Genomic DNA, 7,059 nt, shown 5'->3' with positions numbered 1-7,059 from the left:
GGTCAAGATCTCTACCAGAGTCAAATGGCTGCTTCCTTTGTAGTCTTAGGTGAAAAAGAAAAGAGAGATACATAGGAAGAGATACCTAGCGTTATTTTTGCTTCTGCCGTTATAGTCCAGTCCTCCCTTGAAATGCATTTTCCTGAGGATTATCCCTAGACAAAGTTCATTTCTGTTGTGAGGATGTAGACAAGGAGGCTGGAGGTGAAAGAAGTTCCATGCTGTTGTTTGCTAAAATGCAGATCAGTTTGTCCCTACCCCTCTTACTTCCCAAAGAATGGTCATTTGACAGGTGACTGCCATCAGCTTTTATGACACCTCCCTAGAGGCATCAGCTTGTCTCTGAGAAACAGGTTTACTCAGACATGTCTGGTAAAACACATTTCAGACCTAATTTCAGCTTATGTTTATAACTTTACCTATAATGGTGCTACACATATTTCATCACAATGTTATTGACCAGTGAGTTATTAGTTTTCAGATGATACCTCAAAAGGCACATTTTGTACAATAATGATTACAATGGTATGTAGGGTGTAGTGGTTAGCCTATCTGCTTTACATGCAGAAAACCCTGGGTTCAAGCCCCAGTGAAACCAAAACCTCTGACTTTATTTTTAATAGGCAGCAGGTTTAAAACAAAGAAATGGAAGTATTTCTTCACACAGTCAACTTGGGAAACTCTTTGCCAGACAATATTTTGAAGGTCAAGACTATAACAGGGTTTTGAAAAAAACAAACCCCTAGATAATTTCATGGAACATAGGTCCATCAATAGCTATTAGCCGGGCTGGGCAGGGATGGTGTCCCTAGCCTCTGTTTGCCAGAAGCTGGGAATGGGTGACAGGGGATGGATCACTTGATGATTACCTGTTCTGTTTTTTCCCTTTGAAGCACCTGGCATTGGCCACTGTTGGAAGACAGGATACTGGGCTAGATGGACCTTTGATCTGACCCAGTATGGCTGTTCTTAAGTTCTTATGGATGTGAATACAGGGGTGCATTCAGTCACAAAGGTGTGGGGCTTTGAAATTGAAAAGAAGAAACTGGGCCAAAACATTTAAGCCATCAGAATGCCAAAAAGCAAAACATTATCTCCAAACTACAGACAGAGACCCAAAGGTACAATTTTGTACCCCTTAAACCGCCAATTTACTTTTAATCTCCCATAACAGGTTTCTTATGTACTTGGTGCTTTTTGTATCTTGAAAAGATGTAGCTTTTGTTTAGATTAAGAGATCTAACAATGATTTTACACAATAATTCACTTTCAAAAACAGCTACTGAGGGAGAGCATAGACATGCATTCATATCTCTAATGCAAACTCCCTCTTCACTTGAAAGGTACATACTATTGTCACAATCGAAAGAAAAATTCAAAGCATTCCTCTGACTTTTCAGTAGGAAACTACACTAGAAAGATGAAATCCATCAAAGTCTGAAGATCACGTGACATTGCCAAGATAATACCAAACATCTGCATTCAAGTTTTTAAAAATGGAAACTAAAAAACAGACAAATTAAACTAATGTTGAGGTTCAGACACCCACACACAGACATTTTGAGTACATGCCTCCCTGAGTACATTAAACTCAGATTTCCTTTGCCTTAAATCACACCACATATGGTACAAAAAAAAGGTGAGGGGATATTTTCAAAGGGTACCATGTTAAAAGACTCTGGGAAAATATTTATTCCAGTACTTTGATGTTTCCCCTCATAAAATACTATTGAATCTAACTAAGTCTAATCCTATTTTAGTACCCTTTTCTTGAATGTAGGACAAGGTAGTGTGGTGCATTAGACAGTACACTGGACTGGGAGTCAGAGATGTGGATTCTGGTCCCACCTCACCCATTCATCTCCCCTGTGACCAAAGGCAAGTCACTTCAACTGTCTTTGTGCCTCAGTCTCCCCTCCCAACTTTTGTCTGTCTTGTCTATTTAGACTGTAAACTGTTCAGGGCAGGGCTTTGGGGTGTGTGTGTGTGTGGTGTGCCTGGCAACCAATCCTTCATCTCTACTGGGGCCTCCAGGAACCACTGAAATTTAAAAAAAAAAAAAAAAAAAGTGTTTTTAAGGTACTGAAGGTACTTTTCATGAGAGTTAATCACTAAAGCAGCGGTTCTCAAACTGTGGGTTGGGACCCCAAAGTGGGTCACAACCCTGTTTTAACGGGGTTGCCAGGGATGGCTTAGACTTGCTGGGGTTTGGGGCCAAGGCCTGAGCCCCATCACATGGGGCCGAAGCCCAAGCTCGAGGGCTTCAGCCCTGGGTGGTGGGGCTCACATTACAGGCCCCCTGCCTCAGGCTGAAACCCTTGGGCTTCAGCTTTGAGCCCCCCACCCAGGGCGCCGGGGTCAGGCTTTGGCCCCCCACCCAGGGCGGCGGGACTTGGGTGGGCTCAGGCTTCAGTCCCCCGTCCTGGGGTCGTGTAGTAATTTTTGTTGTCAGAAGGGGGTCACGGCGCAGTGAAGTTTGAGAACCCCTGCACTAAAGGATAGCTGGTAGTCAACACATTTTGGAGAGAGATGAAGACGGATACAGCGGCACAGGAACTGGTAGTACCAGAGAAGGACAGCCTAGTGGAGAGGGCACTGGACTCGGATGCCTGAAACCTGGGTTTTAATTCACAGACTCAAGTCACAGCCTTCCTGCATGACCACGCCACTACAGCCCAGACCCACAAAGGTGTTGCAGGAGGAGGGATTTGAACCGGGGCTCCCCCCTCTCAGATGACTGCAGTGGGCTGTGGCACATTCTGAGGTGGTTCCTTCTCCATCTCTCCCTCTGAAGCCGTTCTGCTTTCTATTAAACACTTAAATATGCAGCGAGCCAGAAAGAGCATGAGAAGGACTCCATGCTTCAGGCACTCCCCTGGGAGGTGGGGAACTCCTGTTCAAATCCTCATTCCTCATCAGGAAAAGGGGGAATTTGAATCAGGCTCTCCCCCATCTTGGGTGACATTCTTTAACCACTGGGCTAAAGATTATAAGGGAGGCTGCTGCTGCCTCCTCCTGCCCATTTTGTGTGGAGTTACGTATGCTCTGAGCACATCTATCGCATCAGGCCCTGCAGGTGATACAGGCACTCCTCTGCTCATCTTCCCCTATTTTGAGGATCCCTCTAGGGCTTAGGTGTGAGATATGCGTTAGGATGCAGAAACTTAGGTGCCTCGGTGAACTTTGCAGCAAAAATTTAGGCACTGAGTGAGTTTAGGTGCCTCCAGAGTTAGAGTTTGTGGCTCACAGTGCCATATAAATCTGACATTTAGGCATCAAAGATTCTTTGTATAGCTGGGCCTTCCCACCCCGTGCCTCAGTTTCCACATGTGTAAAATGGGGATAACGATACTTACCTCCTGTGCGAGCTAAAGTATAATTATTAATAGGCTCTTCAAACTATTAATACTAAAAGTAACTGATTAGCTGGTCCCTAAAAGTGTGGTTTTGGTTTGTTTTCTAAAACTGGATTTGCCAGCTAGTACTTGCAGCCATTGGACATGTGGCAAGAGAAGCATGAAGTTGTTTGCTCCCCGTCCTTTCCCCTTATTATTGTGAAATTACACCTAATGAAAAATGAACTTTAACACTTTTCTTCCTAGTCACAATCAATTATCGTACATCGTAAGTTACTTAAAGAAAACATTAGTAACAAAAAAAAATGAAGATATACATGCTTAACTACAAATGTTAACAAACTTAAATTTTAGAGTTTTCTGCCCCTTGTGCTAATGAAGAATAACATGTTTCTGACCTTCTTAATCCTGAGTCATGGAATTTCTGATTACATTTTTAGGTGCCACTCCTGTAAATATATCCTGAACTTTACTACTGTGATATGGACTTTGATTGGACTACTCATGGTAGAAAAGCAAAGCACAAATACAGGTGTTTACAGGATCATGTTTTTACTGAGGTGTGTTAGCTAGCACTAAAAAAATGTTACAAAGGTGCAGTGTTGCAAAGGGGTATTTCAGAATACCTACAGACTGTGTTTCACTGTACCTACACAAACTTGTGTTATACCATAAAGATTTGGAACAGTTAGTTGGGTAAGGAGAGCATCAGGAACTACAGGGAATGAGCAACTCATCGAAGTGAGCACTGAGAGCCCTCTACTGACAGAAGACATATCCTCAAAGCTACATTGTAAGAAAATGGCACCTCCAAAGCTCTTGTCTGTCCTTCAACTTATTGTTTGTGTTCACTGAAAACACACCCGTATCAAAGTAAAAGTAACGATCTAGTTAAAAAACAGATGCCTCACAGTTAAGGTGATAATTTATCCTTTAGGTACCCTAGCACGCAGTGTCCTGGGTACGGCAGATCTTATGTATTAGAACAAGAGGCAAAATGGGATGGGTTAAAGAACACAGTTTTAGGCTTCTCTTTTACCTTTTTTGACTTCTCTCATTTAAAGGAAAATGCTTAATATTTTTATGCAGATTTTAGAAAGCAAATATATCCGGTTTGTTTTCTTAATGATCGCAAACAAATTCAATCACTAATATGTACTACATAATTATTGTTAGGATAAATCATAATAACTACTACTTTGGATCCATTCTGGACTATCTCACAACTTCTTAAAGGGACACTATACAAGACTGACAAATTCTACCCATTTCCTTATTACCCTTTTTTAAAAAAGACCTATCCTCTACGCCAAAGAAAATATATCACCGCTGTTTTCCTCCCAATGAAAAAGTGATTTTAAAAAGCCGCAATATATTTGTGGTTCCCAAACTTGTTCCGCCGCTTGTGCAGGGAAAGCCCCTGGCGTGCCAGGCTGTTTTGTTTACCTGCCGCATCCACAGGTTCGGCCGATCATGGCTTCCACTGGCCGCGGTTCGCTGCTCCAGACCAATGGGGGCTGCGGGAAGCAGCGGCCAGTACGTCCCTCGGCCCGCACCGCTTCCAGCAGCTCACTACGCTCATCCTGCCCCTTAACCATTCTGTCAGCATGCTGGGTATTGAAATGTAATATATCAATTTAAGAATCTGTTCTCTTCTTGTTCTCAAGAATAGAGCAAATAAGCAAAGTAGGGGACTGGCAGGATGTATACAACTAAGGTTGCAAATAAAAACAAAGTTGTCAGTCCTGACAGTGTTATTTTTAAACAGACAATTAAACAAAGCTAGATTCCCCCCACCCTTCTACTTACTGTTACTGCCCCTTCAAAGCATTTATAGTCCAGGGCTGAAGAATTTATTAAAACATTAAAATGTGTTAATTAAAAATGTTAAATACTTCTTAACTGCTCCTTCAGACATGTCATGAAAATCTGCATTGAGGCACAAACAACATAGGCCCTCAATGCTACAAATAGTCATACACATGCTGAACTGCTATGCAGGTGAGCAATCTTGTTGACTTCCATTACAATTAATGTCACCTGTAACTAACTCCTTGCAGGACCCTCAGCACTCATGCACAGTACTGTGGCTTTGTTCACGCTAGAGAACGGAGTGAAATTATTACTGTGTTTAAACACAATAGTGCTACAACCCAGGTCAACCACCATCTCCTTGGTTAGTGTGGATAGGGAAGTTTCACCCTCCTACTCATGCTGTCCCAGTCGTGTAGGTAATTATATTATAGTTTTATAAAATGAGTGCAGGATCCAGTGCTCCCCACATCCCCCAGAAGTGTGTTCAAGAAAAGTATTTCATTGCCTCTGAAAAAATACGGCTCAACGGGTGCTACCGCTTTCCCTGATCGGCACGGATGAAAGGGATTTTGGTCTTTGAACCACATTACAAAACAGCGCGAAATGTATTAAGTGCTTTGGGGATGGACTAGGGCATGAGTCTCAGAAAATAACAGCTGTCCTGCCCTGCAGATTCCTGACCAGAACCCTGCGGAGAAATGGCGATAGCTAGAACAGCCAGCACAGGCCCCAGTGTGGACATGGCCCCTTTGGTTGCCAGAGAGGGCATCTGAAGTGCAAACGTTCTGAAGACAAAGCAGACATTCATTTTTGCTCAACCACTGGCTTGAGGCAGCCACGAAACCTCTGTGGGCCCCGGTTTCCCTCATGTGCAAACCCAGCCATAGCCGCGTCCAGACCCGTGGGGCACTGGCATTTCAGACTGGGCGCTCCTCGGGGCTGAGGGCAGGCGGCTCCTTCCCAGCACCCCGCCCGCTGCCCCTCGGCTGGCGCCTGCCCGCTGCCTTCTCTGGGACGCGGCGCGGGCCGGCCCGCAGCAAGCCGCGCGCTCCCAGGGCTGCGGGGGAAGGGGGCGCCCCGCGCTGGGCACAGGGGCGGCTTTGAGGCGCCGCGCGCGCGGCGGGGCCAGCAGCCGCTCGTTCTCGCGGCGTGGGCGGGGAGCCGGCGGCTTGCGGTGTCTTCCTGCACAAAGGCGGCGGCGGCGGAGTGCAGCCGTGCGGCGGTTCCATAGTGTAGTGGTTATCACGTCTGCTTTACACGCAGAAGGTCCTGGGTTCGAGCCCCAGTGGAACCAAGAGCCTGTGGCTTTGTTTTGGTTTTGGTTCCTTTCTGGGGAAGGGGGAAGTTAGACTCTTCGCGTTTTTCCAGGCTGGGGATTTAATTAATGAGAGAATTTATAGTAACATTTCTAAATAAATAAACCAGATTGAGGTCGGGGACCTGTGACGCTGCAGCAGGCATGCACTCAAAGGGGGCAGCGGCTGCGGCTTGCAGCCAGCGCCGTGCAAGCCAAGCTCCTGTTCCTGCCTTGGGAAGGCAACGAAGGTGTCTCGCAGACTTCCCCATAGTGCAGCGGGTCTCTCTAGCGGTGACACTGCGCCGTGCAGAGAGGGCTTGCCAAAAAATGAACATGAGGGCCGGGGACTGGGCTGGATGGTCTCTCCAGGTCCCGTCCAGTTTCCTGATTCTATGAACACACTTTGTATTCGGGTCTTGCTGCAAAGGGTTTGAAATTGACTCATTTTTCCTTTAAAACAACCTTTGCAAAACGTTTGTCATCAAAATCTGAAACCGGATTGTTTAGTTGATCAAACACAGGGTTTCCGGGAAAGGAAATAGCTTGACAACATTTTCAAGAATGTTTTAGATAAAAAGAAAAACGATTAAA

At 45.2% G+C, this 7,059-nt stretch overlaps 1 non-coding gene across 1 annotated transcript; it reads left to right on the top strand.

The window, feature by feature from the left end:
* Positions 1-6,392: 6,392 nt before the first annotated feature.
* On the top strand, positions 6,393-6,465 carry TRNAV-UAC (transfer RNA valine (anticodon UAC)). The gene has a single exon. It is a non-coding gene; the product is annotated as a tRNA-Val (tRNA).
* Positions 6,466-7,059: the final 594 nt, after the last annotated feature.

This window comes from Lepidochelys kempii, chromosome 1, assembly GCF_965140285.1.
Source record: "Lepidochelys kempii isolate rLepKem1 chromosome 1, rLepKem1.hap1, whole genome shotgun sequence".
Taxonomy (NCBI): domain Eukaryota; kingdom Metazoa; phylum Chordata; order Testudines; family Cheloniidae; genus Lepidochelys; species Lepidochelys kempii.
The sequence above is the reverse complement of the archived record's forward strand: the minus strand, read 5'-3'. Positions and strand labels throughout refer to the sequence as shown.